At 50.1% G+C, this 20,942-nt stretch overlaps 1 protein-coding gene across 4 annotated transcripts in view; it reads left to right on the top strand.

The window, feature by feature from the left end:
* The window catches only part of CYRIA (CYFIP related Rac1 interactor A), a 106,833-nt gene that overhangs the window by 35,322 nt on the left and 50,569 nt on the right, over positions 1-20,942 (top strand). The window contains exons 2-4 of one of the 4 annotated variants that reach the window (XM_049652495.1): positions 7,285-7,326; positions 8,979-9,129; positions 19,940-20,036. The gene's annotated coding sequence lies outside the window, so the exon portion shown is untranslated. The other 3 variants (XM_049652496.1, XM_049652498.1, XM_049652497.1) reach the window with 3 other exon arrangements.

Here is a 20,942-nt window from a genome sequence, read left to right on the forward strand (position 1 = left end):
ACAGCGTCCCAGTTAAATGCGCTCTGGGTTTCCCCGTGACGTGTTAGAAAAATGGATTTGGCTGGGAAATGATACGAGCTAGATAGCATCACCTCTGAGGCTCACGTGAGTTAACAGGCTCAGAAGGGAAAACGACTCACCCAGCGTTGCACCATCGGGAGCTGGTAGGGTGAGGACAGAAAGCAGACACCCTCTGGACTTCAGCGTACCCCTGTTGGATTTAGAGTCCCGTTTGTACGGCATTTCAGCAGAGGTCGGCCTTGTAAGAAAGTTGCGTTCTCAAACGGCAGTATATGTCCTAGGTTAGGTTTTTTCCGGAAATGCTCCCTTGATGGGCTGTTGTAGACATCAGGAGTCCCAAGTCCCAAGCACCTCTTCATTATACAGAAGGCAGCGAGTGGCTTGCCCGACGTCTTAGAGATTCAGGGTCAAAGCAGAGACTGCAGCCCAGAACGCCAGCTTCTCTACCCACAGTGCTTTGCCTCCCTCTGGCCTCACGGCAATGGTGCTCTCGCTAGACAAAACCCAGCATAAGCCACTTGAAAAGTGCCTTTTGTTGTTGTAGGCCAGGGGCTGGTGGGGAGTTCACAGCTGGCGTTGGCCGTGTGACATTCTTGTGTCTTGGGGAGGACGAGTGCCGTGGATGTTTGCACAGTATGCTGGAGCCCGCCGCGGTCGTCAGGAATTTGGACGGCCAATGACTCCAGCCAGATTGTCTTTCGGATCGTGCTCAGTGCAGTCTGGCCATGGCACCATTTCTTAGTTTCCTACTCCTGGGCAGCCCGGGCGTTGAACTTCCATAGCAATCGTTTACTCTCCTAGTCCAGGTCAGCTTTGCCCCCTCATTCAGGAGCGGGAGTATTTGCTAAAGCTGACATAGGGGCCGAGTACCGCACTGGTCACATTTAACGTTGGGAGCCCTAACAACCCTGAGATGGACAGACAGGGGGGCCAAGATGCAAAGAAGTTACGGCTCACAGCTGTTGGACTCAAGACCCCAGGCTCTTTCCGTAGCCCCATCTCCCTGCTGACACAATATCTGATGTGCTGATTCATTGCTGGCATCACGGGAAGCGCCAATGTAGGTAAAGCCCATTACAGCCTGATGCCAGCCTCATTTCCTACTGTCTCTGCTACCTCCTTCCTTCTTCCCCAGCCACTCTGAGCCATCCACGGCCTTCAAGGAAGCCACAATTTACAGATTCGACCGTCAGCCCTTGGCATTTGTGCAGGACGCTGGGCTGGTTGCAGTAGGTGTGACTACCCTGTAAAGATAAGGAAGACATGCCCCCCCTCTTAGGGGCTCCCCATCCCGTGGCAGAAAGAAAACGTGAACACAAGTAGCTTTCATACTTCAGAAGAGAAAGCTCATTTGATCTTCAAAGTGGCCCAGAGAGGCTGCTGGTGTATGTTGCTGAAAGATCTGCGTTTAATAGACTTTCTACCTCAAGATCAGACCAAGTTAAGGTCACACAGCCCAGCCAAGGCCAGGTTGGGAGCAGACCTGGTTTTCCTTGCGCCCCTATATAGCGTTCATGCCGCATCAAGGCATCGTCCCGCCTTGCGTCACCAGTGTTGGTTAAGGACAGCCTCTGTAGTCTGGACTGTTTGTGTCTGTCTTACTGCTGCCTGCCTGATGGAGACAAGTCAGCTGTCAGCTGCTGACGCCTCAAACCTGTTAAGTTGTGCCCCTTTTCTTCTGGAAAGGTGACATTCCTATAGGTGCAGCCTGGAAAGGGAGGAGAAACGATGAAGATGCCCCTGTTGTAGGACACTCAGGGGTGTCAGGGAGAGGGGCCTGGTCACATTCAGTTTTTTTTTTTTTTTAAGTTTATTTATTGTGAGGGGGGCGGAGGGCCAGAGAGAGGGAGAGAGAGAATCCCAAGCAGGCTGCACACTGTGTGCGCAGAGCCTGACATGGGGCTCGATCCCGTGAACCCTGAGATCATGATCTGAGCTGAGATCAAGAGTCAGATGCTTAACCGACTGAGCCACCCAGGCACCGCTGGTCGCATTCAGTTTCAAAAGTGTCTCCTGCCCCCCACCCCCACCCCAGAGGAGGACCTCTGGTTGGCGTGACCAACCCTTTGAAATACCTTCTCGGAGAGCAGCAATCCATGGTGGCAGTTGTGTTCAGAGAGTGAGATTTGAACTTCTGGAAAGACTGGGTAGAGTTTTCCAACGGGTTCCGGCCAGAGAAGGTGGTCTCCTTCTGTCATCCTCGTGGGGGAGTGACCTTTTCGCTGTCTGGGTGTGACCAGGAGGACAGATGGGGAAGCCACAACCCTGGGAAATGGAACAGGTGTGAGCTCGGGAGTAGAGACCTGGGCTCTTGTCCGGGTTCTGTTACCGCCTGCCACTGGCAATGGCCCTCGCGCACAGTGTCAGATCTGGCAGCTGTGGACGTTAGAGATTGAACTTGGGTTCAGAGGTGTGCTCCACCCCCCACCCACCATCAACCTTGGCTGCTCGTTCGGCCTCTCTCGGAGCTGCTCTCCCAGTCCTTATGTGCATGATGAGGTTAAGGGGGGGCACAGCCGTGTGCAGTAAGATTGATACGAGGGCCACGTGATGTGCAGCACAGCACCCAGCACATAGTCAGTGTACAGTGCAAAAGAGTGACTTGAGTTTATCCCACCGCCATCACCCACTGGTTGACCTCTGATGGTCGGTCTAGGGTTGCCCGAGCCCTGGCACCCTGGGCAGTCACCATCTGGCCTCTGGGCTGCTCTCGGGTTGGGTTCCCAGCATAAGAAGCTACATGCCAAGACAGAAGAAACCAGAATCAGTCGGGAGAGCTGCGTCTAGTCATGGCTTTTCTGCCTACCAGCAGGGTGGCATTGGATAAGTCCATCCCGTTGTCTAGAACTCAGGGACCCCCTGAATCACATGAATAATCATGTTAGGAGTAGTAATGATAATACCGATAGCAGTAGGGGTTTATTGGTGGCCCCCCAAAAAGTCCATGCCCTCACCCCTACCACCTATAAATATGACCTAATTTAGAAAGAAGGGTCTTGGGGCGCCTGGATGGCTCAGTTGGTTAGGCGACAAACTTCGGCTCAGGTCATGATCTGGCGGTGTGCCAGTTCAAGCCCCGTGCTCTGTGCTGACAGCTCAGAGCCTGGAGCCTGCTTCGGATTCTGTGTCTCCCTCTCTCTCTGCCCCTCCCCACTCATGCTCTGGCTCTGTCTCTGTCTCTGTCTCTGTCTCTCTGTCTCTCAAAAATAAAGAACCATTAAAAAGTTTTTTTTTTTTATAACAGAAAGAAGGGTCTCACCTATTTATCAAATCTCATCACTCTCAGAAGCTCCTACCAAAGCAGATGGCAGGCGTTGCCCTTTGTGTTCCAGCGGGATGAGGCCAGTGCCTCCCCGAGCCTCTTCGGGCGTCGCTAAGCCTCTTCAGGCCAGCAAGCTTCTCTAGAGCTGTCAGAAGTCACTGGCCTACTGGTGCTGTGATGTTCCTTGATTAAATGAATGCCACAACATCTCTTCAGAGAACCAACTGAGGCTCATTGCCCTTCATTAACATTTCACTTTACCTGTGTTGATGTATGAGTCTGATTCAAGACTGATTTCCTGGTTTCAAAACAATGGCAGATTCTTTTTCCTCTTGGCCTGGTTCTTAAGCAGGCAGATTCTTGGGGGAAGGAATAAAATAGAAGCAGGCTATGAGTGCTGCGTCCTTCTCCCCTCCACCAGACTGGACTCCCTGCCCTCCAGATCCCAGCTCTGCCCTCTCCAGGCCGGGTCCGTGCTTGCTGACCCTGAGGAAGCGGGTCTTGGGGCTGTCGGTGCACTTGATTTCTCCTGTGGGGCTGGACAGCTGCTCACATGCCAGTCGCCTGTCTGGCTGCCGTAGGCTGCCGCAAAGAGCCACTGAGCCCTCACATTTGGGGGACTGGCTGGTTATCCGAATAGCTTCACGTTCAGGTTCTGGGTGTGAGGGCACAAGGAACCCAGCAGTCCTTTTAAAAGATACTGCTGAAACTAGTCCCTCCTTGCTTCTTGAATCATAGCACGACGGCTTCCTAATCAAGTTACGTCAGCCTGTTTTATATGTAAGGTCTACGAGCCCAATAGACTTAGAAGGCCTTCTGCTGAGCAAAGGAGAGTGAATGGTCGCAGAGGGGCATTTGCATGGCTTGGAAAGCAGGGGGTCATCCAGGAGAGTCCAACACAACTAAGCGTAAGAATAACCAGCCCCATGGGGCTGTGGATTATATTAGGGTTGGCCATATGTCTTGTGTGCCTGGGACAATTCCGCTTTATGCCTGTCATCCCCTGGGCATTATTAATATGCCCCCTTTCGCTCTTAGAAGTATCCAGGTTTGGCTGATAAATCACATGGTCACCCTAATCGTGTGTCACTTTGTATGTGCACTTAGTAAGTTGCAGAGTAGATAATGTGTTTAGGTAAAAGCCTATACCTGTGTGCTTCAACCTCTCAAGTTGGTTGTAGGGGTAGCATTGTTCTACAGCTGTGGCTAAGTCACATCACCGTCTCATAGCATGTGCTGCTGAGAGGTGAGATCGTGGGCCAAAATGTCAAGTAGATAGGAGCTTAGATCCTTCTTCGTAGCTTACTAGTTTTTTGACCTTGAGGAAATTACTTAGCTTATCTCGACTGTAAATTGGGAATAATCATACAGACCTCAGCAGTTGGTGCTGTTATGAAATCACCCATGTCAAGCATCTCGCTTATTTCTTGACACGTGATAAGCTGCCAACAAATGGCATTGCCGCTGTTATTTTTATTATGATGATGATGATTTTATGATTTTATGACTAGTATTATTTTGGCCTTAGTCTTTCCATCTGTGACATGGTGAAGGATGATCCCTGTCCTGCCCTGCTCCCCAGGTTGTTGTGAGGCTGAAAGCAGGTAGTATCCTCAACACCTAGGGTTGCTGGGAGCGTGTGCACCGTTTAAGGTGAGGACTTTTCGGCAGAGTCTCGCTTGCCCACCTGCCCAATGGATCCGTCCCTCTGGGTGACATGGAAAATAGGTTCCCAAGACATCATCCCTCTACCCGCCCTGAGGACTCTCCCGTTGCTGGCCCTCCTCGGCCCAGCCTACTTCCTCCTCCCATGAGCAGTAGTGTGTAAACACCAAGGCCAGAATGTCATTTACTGGTGCCGGCTGACTCGGGGGCTGCCACCCGAGTGTGGGAAGTGTCCAGATTTCTGGCTGGGCCGGCGAGGCACCTCTCAATGTTCCCTGGCTGGGGAGTTTCCTCCCTTCCTCTGCCTTTTGAATGTAAGTGTCATCTGTTCCCGGTGTCCTTGCTTTATTCCCTGTCTCTTTCCACTAATTTGCCTTCCTGTAAGCCTCCCTTTTCTTTCCTTGTTTTTTTTTTTTTTCTTTTTTGTTTTTTTTTCCTTTTTCTTTGACGTGACTGCCCTATTAGGGAGGTTCACGGTAGTGGTTGAAAGCGGAAATTCCATCCGGATTGCCTGAATGGAAATCTTGGCTCTACCTACTGCTCAAAAGCTGAGTCCCTTGGACGACCACGTCAGTGTCCTTATCTATGAAAAAGGGGCAAGAATAATGCCTACCTAGTGTGGTTGCTGGGAAGTTTCAGGAGTTAAGAGGTACCCTGCTTAACAACGCCTGATGTACGTACAGTAGGTACTTGCAGAAGGGGAACTATTTTCATTATCTAAAAACCTGCCCGTTCATATTTCTTCATGTTGGCTGGTGCTCTTGGTAGGAAGGAGGCTGCAGCAAGGTCTGTTGACTCCGAGTTTAGGCTGGGACTCCGATAGACCATGCTTGCACCGGGGGCTTTCGAGTGAGTCCTTACCTGCTCAGACTGGATGGTGGGAACAGGTCCTCCATGCTTGGTCTTCTCCCTATCCATCTGCCTTCTCTTTGGTTTGTCCCTGCCCTGTCCTTCTACTTCCAGAGACATTCTAAAGTGGAAGACATGCAGCTGTTCTAAGCTCTGAGTCCCTCCACTGAATGGGGCAGGGGCACATGATACAGTGACAATGTGACAGGTCACTGGACTGGAGGGCAAGAGATGCCTGTTGTAGTCCTGCTTCTGCTGTATGACCCTGGATAAGCCATTTCATGTCTCCGGATTTCAGCTTCTCCCTTTTCAAAATGGTGGTCATTATCCCCTCTGCTCTGTACCTCTCTGAAAATGACCAAACATGAGATTTTGAGAAGTGTTCTCCTGGCTGCCACGTGCTACAGAAGCGAGGACTCCCACTGGTCTCGGATGGAGCAGAGGGTTTGTGGCAACAGCTGTGGCCACAGTCCACGCTGCTGACAAGAGGAGCAAATCAGTGTTGGTGTTTGCTGTGTGAGGCTGTGCTCGTGGGGACCTGAGATGGGAGTTGTCAGTGTCCTTCCCTGCTTGACCTCTGTTCTCTCTGATGGACATCTGGCCCATGGGTGACTCAGTCAGGAAACTACCAGCCATCGCTTCGAAAAGCTTGGACTCCTCTCAAGGATATGCTTACTTTGTGTTGTCCTGTGTTTGTTTGGATGGTGGGGGGAATCATTTACAGAATCAAGGGCAGATCCTGGGGGAATAATTTACAGAATCAAGGGCAGATCCTCAGAGTGAGCCCCTCCTCCCTGGTAGGGCCTCTGTGACCAAATCAATAAGATGGAAGGAGTTGGGGCATGCTGAGGGCTGGATTAGGATCACAAGTGACCCAAATGCTGGTCCATGGACAGAGCCAGGTTGGTGACATCAAAACTCTCCAGAAGCTTTGGCCGCTACGCCAGGCCAGAATTGTACTTTTTGTTACCTTCTCCAGCGCACAATGAGTTTGGGAACTGCTAGAGTGGGTGGGACTGGACTTGCCTGTCAGGAAGCTCCTCATTCCCTGCCCCCTCCTTGTCCCCATCAAAAGACTGGAAAGAGTTAATAGTATTAGCTTTGATGTATGATTAGGTTATGATTAGGGTTATTTGTGTTCTTGTGCAACTTAACCAGGTGACTGTATCCTTAAAGATGCACTTTGGGAGTTGGGGTACTCTTGTGAGCGTCTGTAAATGAGTAGAGGGGTCAACATGGGTGGGAGAACATTCCGGAAGTACCTGGGAGTCATAGTCTGGGAGAGGCTCAGCATTCTACTGGCCTGACCCTCTTAGTTTTCTGGTGGAAGAAAGTGGGATTCTTGCTGGGCCCCAGTGGGAGAATGAAGTCTCTATCATATACACTGAAAACGTATTATAATTCCGAGGGTGTTTGACAAAGAAAGTGGTGGGGAGGGAGGCTCCTCCAATACTGAATCACTTCAACACCTTCCCTCTTGTTTCCAGGTCCTTTTGTGGCACATCTGGCCTCTCAGCCACAGCCAAGAGGTGAGAGACACGGTCTTACCCCGGGATCCTTCTTCAGAAATTCACATTCTTCATCGTCTACACCCAAGCACATAGAAAACAGCCCCTGTGTCAGGGCACCCTTTTCCTCTGGCTGTGCTCTGTGGTGGGAATTGACGAACACAACCCCAAATCCAGAGGAAACAAACCTCCTTCCTCCTCTACCTCCGTGACCTGCTTTCCCAAAATGCAGGGCCATCCCCACATGATGTCAGTTCAGAAATCACTTTCTCATCAGGCCAAGGACTTTTCAAAGTTGCTGTGTTTTCCCTATCGTTTCCTTCCTTCCTCCCCCCCCCCCCTTCACTTCCTGTTTTTTTCTTCCTCTTTCTCCACCCGCCTAGCCCGGCTCTCCAGCCTTGTCCCTTGTTGTCTGAGAACAGGAACAAAGCGCCAAGCGTAGATAATCATGATTTCCTGATGGGCCCTCTCAGTGCCAGGGCCCAGGCGCAGCTTCTCTGGGACACAGGAGCCTCTGCTGGGAGCACAGCAGGAAGCAGGGCCTTGGAGCCTCCCGGCTGAAAGAGAATCTAACAAGAATAATCTTTCATGTCCTTACAACAATTTATAGTTTCCAAAGAACTTTCTCCCGCATTCAAGCTAAAACACTGGAAAAATAAGTAAGACAAGTCCTAGTGTTTGGCCTAATAACTGAGGTCTACAGTAGATGGGCAAAACATAGATGTGGGAGTTAGACATGCATTTATTTCTGGTTCTGTGCCTTTTTTCCATTATGACTCTACGGATCATTGTAGTTCTCTGAAACTCGGTTCTCTCACCTCTTGAGAAAATGGACTTCAGGGTACCTTGTGGGGAATTTCTGAGGACAAATCAGGAAAATGTACTGTAAGATTCACTTGGTATGCCTGGTAGATATTATTTACTTAATAAACGTGAGATCGCTTGTTGGGTTTTGGTTTTCTGCAAACAGGAGGGGCGGTTCAAATCCAAAGTAGCCAGAAAAGCCACATAATAAATGACGCCCATGGGAGGAGGGACTGTATCTGTTACTGTGTTTTCCTGAAACATGGAGAGAGAGAGAAAGACAGAGAGACAGAGAGACCTACTGACTGGGCACAAATCACTGAAAAACAAAGCCCACCCACTACCGTGCTCCTGAGGCTTCTATTCCATAACAATATTTTTCTAATGGGAAACAGAACAATCCCAACCACATGCCTGAGGTAGACTGTTTCACTAATTTAGCTCCCAGGGGCCAAACTACAAAAACAGCGATCTGGAAAAAGTCCACCTCCCTTTTTGAATACCTGTTTAAAAAATTAAATAAAAAAATAAATAAATAAAATAAAATAAACAAACCCTTCCCATTCAGGGTCAATTGAGAAGTCAGCCGGACCATGAAGCTCCTCTTTAAAAACATTCTGAGAGAGTCAGAGACATGTTCTAATCTGAATTCTCCAAGTTGCTGAATCCTTGAATGACACTGTTTTCTCTGAGCCTCAGTTTCCCCAGCTACAAAATGAAAGCATTAGAGAAGGCTATTGCATTGATTTCTTCCAGCCCTGGTAATCTGTGATTCTGGTATTCTCTCTGTTCTCCTTAAAAGATGTCTTATTTCTAGAGGAGAACAGGAAATGGCCTCTCAAAATAACATGACTTGCATTCCCTCTTAGCAGATTGTCACTCACGTAAGGACAGAGAAGCCACGGGACTCCAGCGGGCACGGCCCTGACTTGGGAGCCAGACTTGCCGCGGCCATCTTGTTCAGTGGGTTTGTCCCATCAGCCTGGATCGGTGAGCCTGAATCACAAGACACAGTGCTGGGTAAGAAACAAGTGACTTTGGCCATGGCAGACAGCACCACGGTAACTTTCCTGTTTAGTGGAAAGGATACGCGCTGTGTGTGCTTATAGAATACTGGAAAGTATTAAAGTGGTCATTTCACCAGATTTGTCATCTTTGATTAGAAGTCATGCCTCCTGACACCATATACACATAAAAGGAAAAAAAAAAAACACCCCAAGGTTATAGTTTTGACATGGTTAAAGGGAGGGTGCCTGGGAGTCTCAGTCAGTGGAGTGTCCGACTCTGGATTTCGGCTCGGGTCATGACCTCACAGTCTGTGGGATCGAGTCCTGCGTCAGGCTCTGTGCTAACAGTGCGGATCCTGCTTGGGATTCCCTTGCTGCTTCCCTCTTTGCTTCTCCCCTGCTTGTGTGCTCTCTCCCTGTCTCTCAAAAGAAATAAATAAACATACATGCATACATACATAAAGTGGTTAAAGGTCCCTGGGTTCTACCAATATATTCTGAGTGGGAGCTGTAGCTGTCCTGAGCTGTGAGTGTTTAGGCATGAGGTAGAGTAGCTTAGAACTGCATACAGGAGAGAGCAGGTTAGAACTGTACCTCCAGGTGACTTGTCCTTGCAGAATTCGTTTCCTCTGAAGCACAGTCTGGGTTCCTTTCTTGCCCATTCTTGCCGTGCAGACTCAGGTGAGCAGGAACGTCCTTAAGTAGCAAACCCAGGATGGAATTCGGGTCTCGTGCCCGAGGTCTGGTTTGCCTCGCACTGGCTGTAACATTTTTTGAGACATTTTTAGTTTGCGAAGTTCTCATCCAGGAGCATTGCCACGCACCAGCTGCAGGTTGCCAGGCACATGGGTTCTTTGTTGTTACTGCTTTCCTCCTCTGTCACCTCCTCCTGATCCATTATGGATCTGCAAGGACTGGGCCACATCTGCCTGAACTTCTTCGTTGAACTCGGACGTGACATGAACCGACACCCCTCCCAGATGACTAAGGTTCTACTGAGGGCTCAGCAGCCTGGGTTCTGGTATTCTAACACATCTCCATAAGCTGGCCCAGGACGCCCACCAGGACAAGACCAGGAGTCACGAAGGAGATGCCAATACACTGAGAAGGCCATGCACCTGTTCATCTTTCTCCACTTGCTGGTGTTACCTTCTGCTGCCCTCTGTCCAAAAGCTCTTCTTCTTCATCTAGATGTCTTGAGTTCCCTTAAAACTAAAAGCAGAAACATTTCATACAGCTGAGTGTAGCACAGAAAGCAAGACCAGGTGATCTCTAAGGTGTTTTCCGGTTTCATCCTAGACCTGTTGCTTATACCAAATTCTCATTCTTTGAGGGAATAGGATTGTCTTGTGCTCCCTTCCTTTTTCTTCCTCTTACGGTTTCTTCCCCTAGAGTGGCCGCCAGGCTACAGCATAATTTAGAGGAAGGAGGAGAGCTTTTAGAATTAGACAGACCCGATTTCAAATCTCAGTTCTGCTTCTTTAGTTGAGTGATTTTGCTGAGATCATTTCAAATTCCTGAGGTTCTGTTTCCCCATCGGTAAGATGGGGACAATATGCTCTATGTTGTCCACTTGTGGTCAAGATCAAAGGATATAGTTGAAATGCATTAACATAGTTTCTTCCTCAACAGATGTTAGCTCCTTTTCCTCCCCAGTCTTATCTAGAGCTACTTAAGTGTAGCTTTGATCCCCCATTGGGTTCTTTCGTAACCTTGTGCCTTGTGTGTCCGTTAGCTCCGAAGAAGGTGCCATCTTGGTGTTAGGCCTACAGCGCCAATTGTGGGATCATCAACAAATAAACATTTGTACATTGTATCAGGCAGTGTTCAGTGTTATGGAAAAAAGTAAAACAGGAAAACCTAAATAAATAAAGCAAGCCAGAGAGATGGGATGTGGGGAGAGCAGGACTGCTGTTCTATACAGGGTCCAGGGGAAGCCTCCCTGGCTAGGTTTTACTGGAGTAGGATGTAGACAGAGGGATGGAGTGAGCTAGAAGGAGCAGAGGCCCTGAGGCGGGAATGTGCTTAAGGAACTGCAAGCAGCCAGTAGGATTGGAGCAGAAGGAGCAGGGGACAGTGGAAGGGGGTGAGGGCAGAGAGAAGCAGTCAGATCATGTAGGGCCTCATAAGCCACTGTAAGGACGTGGGCTTTTATGTTCTGGCTGGCCTTTCCAGAGATTCTCCTACTTTTCCTCCCTCTTCCCTAGAACATCTCTAAAGGCCCCATCTCTGAAGCCTCCCTGAGTAGAGAAAGGGACGGATGCTCTTGCCCAGTAGAGTACGAGCCATCCGTTCAAAAACCTGTATTGGTAACAAGACTCTGGAGATGAATGAGACGCAGACCTGTTCTAGTGCCCATGGTCCAATGCTAGTTCAAGCTGCTTGAGAAAGTTGCATTGGTAAATGAGGTCGAAATGAGTCGTTGTTCTGATTTGGTCATTGTGGAGCCAGTTTGCTAGAGTGGCCATTTTCCACGGGCACCTCGCACAGGTCGCTCCTACCGGTTCTCTTGAAATGCATTCACATAGTGTATTACCAAGTCTTGCCTTCAGGGTAGAGACAGGATGAATTCACTCAGCAAACATCTGAGTGCCTATTCTGTGTCAGTGCTAGTGTAGACACTGAGTACAGATGACGACTAGGTTTACACCCTGCTCTCGAGGGGTTTATGGTTTTAGTGGGACACCTGCTAGTGACCCACCAACACAACTAATCTGTGGCTGTGAGGGAGCCCAAGGGGACGCTCCTGATGCAGACAGAGGGGCAGGACGGGGCAGCTCCTTGGGCATGTCGTCTCCACTCAGTCCTAGAAGTGAGGAGCAGTGAATGGCAAGGAGGGTGGGGAACATCAGGGAGGGGTGTTGGGAGTTTCCAGGCAGAGGAAGGACATAAGCAGGGGATGCCCGGTGCCTGTCACCATGCCTGACAGTCACTGGAGTGTGAGGTGAGGCAAGTCTGAGAGGCCCCTTCAGAGGGGGGAGATGGAAGGCTAACCAGGGGCCTTGAATGCCCAGCCAAGGGTGTTGAGTGCACTTGAGGACAGCCTGGAGCGGGAAGAGTTTTTTAAGCCCAGAGTGATGGCCTGAGGAGATTGGAGTTAGATGAAACGAAGGGTCTAATTCTATTGACCCTGAATTTGTTCTGATTGATCAAAAAATGCTTCATTTTTAAAGTGCTTACTTTATACCTACTCCTGGTAACATTATAAGATCATAGCTTCCTCAGATGTGAAATAGGTTCATGCAGATGGACCGAATGAGATGGTCTTCTGGAGCTGATGAATTCATGGCCCTTTCTGCCGCCCGGTGCCCTAGTGAATGTTGAACATTGATGGTTTCGTGTGGGGTCTTGGCACTCAAATTGCTGGAAAGCGGTGAGAACGTGAGCCTTGTTTCTGGCTGGAGGGAGTAGCTGGCGAAAGCCCAAGCTTTTCTAGTAGAAATGATGGAATTTAGGTCTTGGTACCTTTTTTTTCTAGTCAGAAAACAAACGGGTAATATCTATCTCTTAATCCTCTCCTAGTTGAATAGGACAGTAAGAATGTTCTCTTTAGAAAGTACACATTCACTGGCCAGACAATACCTGAGTCCCAACCATGTGGCTCTGTACACTGTATGAGGACTGGAAACCATCAAGACAAATTAAGCCTGCTCATCCGTCCAAGGAGATCATGTTTGTGACGATGACAAAGCCACAGACGCAGAGAGTGGGTAGGAGGCCCTTGCATGCACAAAGTACAGAAAGGGAGCATGTCCTCTGCCCTGGGAAGTCAGGAAAGGTTTCCAAGAGGGGCCAAATGAGCTGGGTATTGAAGGGTGAGTAGGAGTTAGGAGCTGGGCGAGAGACACCCCTAGTACAGAATGGCACTCTATAAATAAGGGCCAGTGTTCAAACATCTGTGGTGGCGGTGGAGAGGAAGTAGCCGGAGTGATCATCGTGCACAGAAAATGCCTCAACTCTGCATTTTAGAATCCATTAGTAGCCTCCTCCTTAGCCTCCCACCTTGTTCCCAACAGTGACTAAAAATAATCAGATTGACTAATTTGAGTCGATCTCTTCTCTGACCCCATGGAGGTGTTAGTGAGTGCAATCGGATGAGAGGGACCAAGAAAAGAAGTGGAAAGAGGAGGAGGGATCCATCGCCATCACCCAGAAACACTGACGGAACAGTATAGCTTGCACCAGGGCTCTCTGGTAGCAAAACTCAACTTTACAGACAGCCGGGTCTGCTTCTTCCCAGTGGAAACTGCAAGGGGTGTTTAGAACTGTGCTCCTCTCCCTTCCTCTTAGAAAAAAGTTATGTGGGGCGCTTGGGAGGCTCAGTCGGTTAAGCGTCCGGCTTCAGCCCAGGTCATGATCTCACAGCTTGTGGGTTCGAGCCCCACGTCGGGCTCTGTGCTGACAGCTCAGAGCCTGGCGCCTGCTTCGGATTCTGTGTCTCCCTCTCTCTCTGCCCCTCCCCAGCTCGTGCTCGCACTCTGCCTCTGTCAAAAATAAATGAACTTAAAAAAAATGAAAAGAAAAAAGTTATATGTATATGTTTGTGTGTCTGTATATACCCAGATACGTGTATGTGTGTGTATATACATACATACGCGCACAGACACGCACACATATGTAGTATGTAGAATCTATTCTAGCCTAACGCACCCTGGTGCCGACGCCCTCCAGCCACTCGTGGCGGCTGAAAGACGAACAGATGGGTTAGAATTGGCCTCGCTGACCTGCACCACTTCCTTGGGCGTGTTGGGTGTGTTGAGGTCTGTGCTCCCGGCACCAGAGGTCCACAAGCACACCAGGATGCCCGTTACAGAAGAGGAAACTGCAGCTCAGAGACATGAAGCAGCTTGCCCAAGGCCCCCCGCTCCTAGGTGGTCAGGACTCACACTCACTTGTGACTGTCTCCCCTTCCGCTCTGCATGCCGTGCTATCCTTCTGATAAACCAATGAGGAGCAGTTAAGGATCATCCCTGAACGTGGCCCTCACCTAGAGCTCTGAAATGCAGCACTGGACAGAGCAGTGACATCCTGTCTTGGAGTCTTCTCCGGATCTTCCGATGCCAGCAGACTCTCCACAGCTTGCCCCAAGGGTGTCTGTTTACATGCTTCCAGGGACGGGGAGCTCACTACTTGATAACAACAGTCGGTTCTGCTTGTGGGCACTTGGGGATCCTTCCCTCCTTGAAGAGCTGTCTCTGAACTTAACCTTGTCCCATTCTGGTAGGCTTACTTCCAATTGCTGTTGTTGTTGTCTTTAAGGAATCTCTGCACCCAATGTGGGGCTCAAACTCCTGACCCTGAGATCAAGAGCAGCGGGTTCCACTGACTGAGCCAGCCAGGCTCACCCTCATTTCTAGTAGGCTTAAACATCTCAATAGCAAGCAGCTTGAGGGATGAGTGCTTTGCTCTGATTGGAGTCTCCGGTAGATATAGCCCCATGACGTACCCTCCTCTCCATTTCTCCTCTTGGAGAACCAGGAGAATCAGTCAGGCCTTCCTTGACTCTTCTCTTGGGGGGTCTGTTTGTCCTTCCTGACGGGCTAGACAGAGGAGACGACATGGCACCTGGGTTTCTTCTCTTCTCCCTCTCAGGAAAAACCTCACCGTGAGCTTCTTCTCACCCTCTTTGCTCCAGAAGCCTGGCTGTACCAGGGCGAGTAAGCATTTCTCTTGGATGCCTTTAACTGACATAAGGTGAAGTTTGGAAAGAAGGAGCAGAGATGAGAAAGAAAAGGAAGGAAGGACAGGACGGCTGTGGTGTCGGGATTAACTTGGGTTCTGGCCCGAGCTGTGGCACGGACTCACCATTTGACCTTGGACACCCCCTTCCCCTCTCTATCGTCACTATGTGGGAGTCGGGCCTGACTGTCCAGGGCTTTCCCTTTCCGAACATGACCCCAGAGAGAGTCATGGCTGCTGAACCCGCATGTTGTCCAGCAGGACCCTGACGTGGGGTTCGCTTTTGCACCATCAGAACCAGGAAGCACCTCTGGAAGGTGAGAAACTGGACCCCCCCCCCCTTTTCATGGCAGGAAGGGCCTCCATCAGCCCTGGAGCACAGAACGACTGATCTGGTTCTCAGAGTAAAAGGGCTCAGCCTGCACCCTGCCCCCATCCTGATGCTGTGAGCCCTGGTGCCCTTGCTCTGCCCCTTTCTTCCAGTTTTCCAGCTTCTTGAAGCTCTGTCTGTGCTTCTTCTCTGTGCTGGAAGATAGGAGAATCAGCTTAGGGTGCTTGGCTTAGCCCTGATGGCGAGCCCACCTTTCTCTGGCGCTTGGAAGCTGCCAGCCTAGTGGTCGCAGGATGAGGGGACTTCATCTGACCTGCACAGCAGAGTTAGGCCCAGGCTGCAAATGGGCAGACGCATTCTGCAGAGAGAATTGTTGCTGAGGAAATCGGGCTCCGAACGTGTCTCCTCCAAAGACCTCACTTCCCAACAGGCCACCTTGCTCTCCTGACCGTGCTGCCGGCCCAGGAAGAAGGGGAACATGGCCATCTGACTGAATTATTCAGTTGCCATTACATGGGACAAAAGGGGCCTGGCAATGTGATGACATTTGCAAAAGCGTGTGTCCCTACTTTCAGGGAATGACACGTGACAGTGTGCATCAGAGGGGACTTTAGGTGGGGTTGGTTCAGTGGTGGTCATCATGAAACACTGTGTCACATGATGGTTAGGAGGACAGACTGGACCCAGACCGCCTGGGTCACAGTCCTCCTCTCCCGCTCGCTAGCTGGTGGGTTCAGACAGCTAGCACATCCCTCCTCCAACAGTTCCCTCGTCTGTAAAGTGAGAGTCGATCGCACCTTCTTCATAAGTAAGGCTGCTTTGCTCATTAAATGAGCCAGCATGTGCACCTGCTCCCGGTGGTGCTGGGCACATAGTAAGGACTCAATTAGCGTTAGCTCTTCTTATTTTGATCTAAAGCCTCAGTTGAATATTTTACTTGAAAGTAAGTTTTTGGGGGGCACCGGGTGGCTCAAGTCGGTTAAGCGTCCGACCCTTGGTTCCGGCTCAGGTCATGATTTCATGGTTTGTGAGTTCGAGCCCCGTGTCGGGCTCTGCCATAACAGTGCAGAGCCTGCTTGGGATTCTCTTTGTCTCCCTCTCTCTCCGCTCCTCTCCCCCACCTCAAATAAATTTAAAAACCATATTGCAAAAAGTACGTTTTCGGGATGCTCTCTGGGTTCGAGCATTTTAAAGCTATTTAGTAAGCATCTTCGGTGTGCAGAACTGGTCCTAGAAGATGGGGTTTCCAAGCCGAAGTCAGCAATGGTGATAAACAGACCAACATCAGATGTGTGACACCTCCTGTGCCATTAGAACAGCTGAAGCATTTTAGGAGACCAGAGGCAGCAGGGCAGCTCACTGACCAGGGAGGCTTCTCAGAGGCAGAGGTGGCTCAGAGTAGGGGTGGTGCCCAGGAGGGTTGGAGACAGGAGACTGGGAGCAGATGACGGGTTGTGAGAAGGAGGCAGAGATCTGCAAGGGTGGTGGAGGGGTGGGGGCGCCGTTCTGAACGGGAGGTGGGAGAATGGCTAAGGAGAGAGAGATTGCTTGACAGTGGTCACGGGGGTTGGCGTGGGCGAGCCTGTGGGCACCGGGTGGAGATCCGTCCACCTTGTCCAGCTCCCCGTCCCTCGGGGGAGGGACAGGGCCCCCCATGTGCTGGTGGAGGCCCCGCCCTGCAGGCAGGACGGGAGCAGACCTCTCTGCCCCCGACGCTGAGAGAGCACAGGCCCCTCTGTGTGCGCGAAGAGCCCTGGCCGGGCCTCCTCTCCTTGAAGGGCCCCACAAAGCCTCGCTTGTTCTCCCCTGACATCAGACCTCGCCCTCAGGACTTCTCTGTTCTTCTGGGGCAAGATCTCACACAGTGATAATAGCGTGAAAGGGAAGGGAGGGAGCAAGTGAAGACTGGCTCCGGCGTTGCCATGCCAACCTGCTCCCCAGCCGGGGCAGGAAGATGGCGCCCCCGGCACGTGCGCCTGTGTCCCTTCCCGGTCACGCCAGGGACCATGTTGAGTTGCTGAGTGCCTGGTCCGGGCCCAGGAGGAGCTGCTGGTGTCAGTTCTAAGAGAGGCTGGCTGGTTGGTCAGTAATACACAAACTAGTAGAGGGTCAAATTAAGTATTGCTACACACAATGGGTTGATTGTTTTCTGGGTTTCTTTTTTTCCCCTTAAGGAAGCAAGTGTTGCATTTAAACACCTGGGTTTTCTATTTTAACAAAGATGTGTATATAGTTTTGCCTTCCACGTTTCATAAAAGCTTACTGATCAGAGGGATCTGTGTGATCATCTGGTCTAGCTTCTGTCTGATCCTTTTTTCAGGTGAGTAAACTGAGGCTGGCTGAGTGGGGAGTAGGAGGCAATTTGAACAGGGAGAAGCGTAAAGGCTTTGTAGCCATCTAGTCCTGGGCTCCAGGAGCGGGATACCGTGTGTAAAGCACTTAGCGCAAGACCTGGGTCCACTGTGGGGCTCCGTAAATGCTATCCCTGATTATTTTCTGAACTTTCATGCGTGCCAAGTGGGGTCAATAAATGAAACACTCATAAAACAAAATGCATGTTGAATCAGTACAGGGGAGCCTCCTGATCTCCTTCGTCCTAAAATAACTGCTTCCTTTGGAGATGCAGAATAAAAAGGGGACTTCAAATCCTTAGTCTAGCGCAGCGCTTCTCAAATGTATGGCCAAGGCCACAGGCTCGGCCGCCGTGAAGGTGAGTTGCTGTCTCCACAGTCTCTCCGGTGTTGTTTCCCACACGCCGCTGGGCCCAGGTGACTTGAGGTTGTTTCATATAGCGGGCTTTCCTGCTGGTGAGAACAGCAGAGTAGCCTCAGACCTCGTGTTTGAGTAAAAATTTGCAATCTTCAAGTGGGATTAAAACGCAGCCTAAACAGTACTTGATCCGTTTGTGAGGCTGCGAGCTCCGCAGCAGATGGAGAGCAGTGCTTTCAAATTTAGTCATTGGTGGCCACGGACACGAGCCTGGGAACCCCAGCTGCAGGGTAAAGTTTAAATCGGGATAGCGTATGGTTGAGTCATCAAGAGCTGGGCTGGGCTTTAAAATAAACTTGGAGATAAACTCGATGACTTTGTTTGTTTGCTTTAATTGCGGTCTTGGTGCATCCATCCAAACAGGGAAGCCCCACGGTGACTTTGCTGCCTTCTCTGTGTATTGTGAGTTTCCTGCAGGAGCATGTCTGAAAGCAGCGTCACATGTCCGGAAGCCCATCTGTGTAGAAACAGCCTATCTGTCTATAAGCACAGGGGTGGGGGTACGACCACGAATGGAGGAGCTCCTCCTATCTTAATGTACACTTCCAGAGTGTTTTCCAGTTGTGCCAAAGTGAGCCAGAGAAACTCATTTTGATAAGCTTGGGATAGAATGTCAGCCTTTTTTTTTCTTTCTTTTTTTTCCTATTTTTTTTCTTTCACTTTACACTCCCAACTGGAGTCAAGGTGATTCAGCCGCAAGCCGTGTTTCCCTTGGTGGAAAACGTGACATAAGAAATTAGCGAAAGCAGCTGGGGAGGATGACTACTTAGCCAAATGGTTGAATCTATTAATCTTTTCTCCCCACCCCAGTTGCCTTGGCCCATTGCTGGCTGACTCTTGAAGACCAGTCAGTGCCTTTGAAATGACCTTGAACGGGAATTAAGGGAGTTACTGAGTTAAGTAAGCATTGGGTACTACAGCTGTGAATTTGAACATTCTACTACTAAGAGGAATAGCGTTTAGAAAATATCCAGGTCATTGAAATCAATCCCTCTGCTTTGTCCTTTTTACAAACTTCTGCTTTTGTGCTAAGGCCCTACCCTGACCTGGTCTGGCATTTTTAATGTGAGACGATAATGCCCCTTAGTGGAGAAGACACATAACTGCAAGCTTTTGCATTTGCCCAAAGAAAAGCTGTTTTAGCGAACGACCTCTCTTTCGTAATTCTTAAAACTGAACAGGGTACCTATTTTTTGAGGGTCATCGGGAGAATCACGTGAGATCATTCGTGGGCAGCACTTAAAATAGCATTGAGCACAGGACTGACAGTGGCTGTGACCGTGGTTGTCTGACAAGGAGAATGTGGGTAAGCAGGGAATGAGTGAAGTCATCTTCGAGTCCCCAGGATTTTAGGTCAAGGTCCTCCGTGTCAGCGGTGATATGTCAGCATGTCCTCACCTGGGATGGGACGCTCTCACAGCTGGCCCACCAGCCTGGAGGCAGCGAAGCCCACTTCTGCAAGTGCACCCAGGTTTCAGCACAGGGAGTTTCGATTCAAAGAGACATCTGCAAATGCGAATCCACAGCCCGGAGACATGTCATTTTGTCATGCCTGTCCCTGACCTTGAGCTTCTCCCAGCTCAGCCTCCAAATCTGATTGGCAGGGCCAAAGGCAGGGACAGTCACAGGCTTCCCTTTGTGCGAATGAGTCGCTCCTCCAAGCGGGTGAAGCAGACTCTTCTCAAAGCCCCTTGCTGCCTGTCTTCAGCTCATTTGTGCATCGCTGAGGGTGTAGATTGCTTTCAGATGGCTCGAGTTTCCTTCCTTTTAATTTTCAACTATAACATGAGATCCCTGTCTGCTTCTTCATATGCCAGAAACCAGTTATAGCTTCATTAAACTCGGTAAAAGGGGAAAAACATTTCCTTCCTTCCTTCCTTCCTTCCTCCCTCCCTGTCACATTTTTTCCCCTCTTCTGCCTGCCCATTCTTCCTTCCCTCTTTCTCTAAGCAAATGGCTGGGACTCAGACACGAGATCCTTGGATACAGATTTTGGTATTCACGCTGTCACTTCTGCACTCATTTTTTTTTTCCCTTTTATTAGCAAACCCGTATTCCCTGAGTGGCCTGCTGTGGATTCAAGCATAAAGTCCTAGCTCCTGTCCTGGAGGTGCTCACCTTCTTGGAAGAGAGGCAGACAGGTAAGCAGGAGTGACTGGAACGTGGAAGGGTGGCACGTGAGGACTCCTGGGGCTCTGGTAAGAGGTGGACAGCAGGGGACACCGCTCCCACCCCAGGACTGGGACAGGCATCCAGGCAAGCCCCAGGCCAGCCGAGGATATCAGTCTACCTGGCAGAGAACTACGTTTAACGCAGGTGTAAAAGCGCATAGGAATGCCAGTCCCGCCCCTTCATCGTAACCGGAAGACTGGGATCTGCCGAAGGATCTCCAAGTGAGCCTGTGACAGCTGTCACTCCCAAGGCCCCTCGTCTCCACCCACCCACCAAGAGTGCGTGATCTGGCCTTACCTTCCATCCAGCTCCCGAGCCTCACCGGTTGCCGGATGTTCAGTAACAAGTTTCTCCCTCCCGGGTCCACAGCCTCCTTCTTCCTGAAACCTTTCCAGCTTATTCCAGCCCAGATGAGTTACCTCTTCTCTTGCGCCCCTTTTCCAGAACGCTTTCGCTTTACCTCAATCGCAGTCCTCACTAGAACCTTCCATCCTTTACAGTGGGCTTTGAACATGGCTTCTTGCCCTCACTGGGTTGTGCTCTTATCTCAGACCACTGCAGGGATCGAGTCTTACTGAGCACTAGTCCCTAAAAAGAGCAGATGTTCGTGTATTTATTCCTTAAACCATTCACCAACTTTCTATACTCTGTTAAGGACTGTGCTGGGTATTGAGGATGGAGCGATAATTAAGACCTGCCCTCAAGGAGCTCAACAGACATGTATGAGTATTTTAGTTTTGGAAGAAATATATACAGGATTTACAGGATGTGTGTATGTGGATAGATAGATATTCTATCGAGTTGTCTATATACAGAAAATCTCGAGGCAGCTGGGTGGCTCAGTCAGTTAGACATCCAACTTCAGCTCAGGTCAT

This window comes from Panthera uncia, assembly GCF_023721935.1.
Source record: "Panthera uncia isolate 11264 chromosome A3 unlocalized genomic scaffold, Puncia_PCG_1.0 HiC_scaffold_12, whole genome shotgun sequence".
NCBI lineage: Eukaryota > Metazoa > Chordata > Mammalia > Carnivora > Felidae > Panthera > Panthera uncia.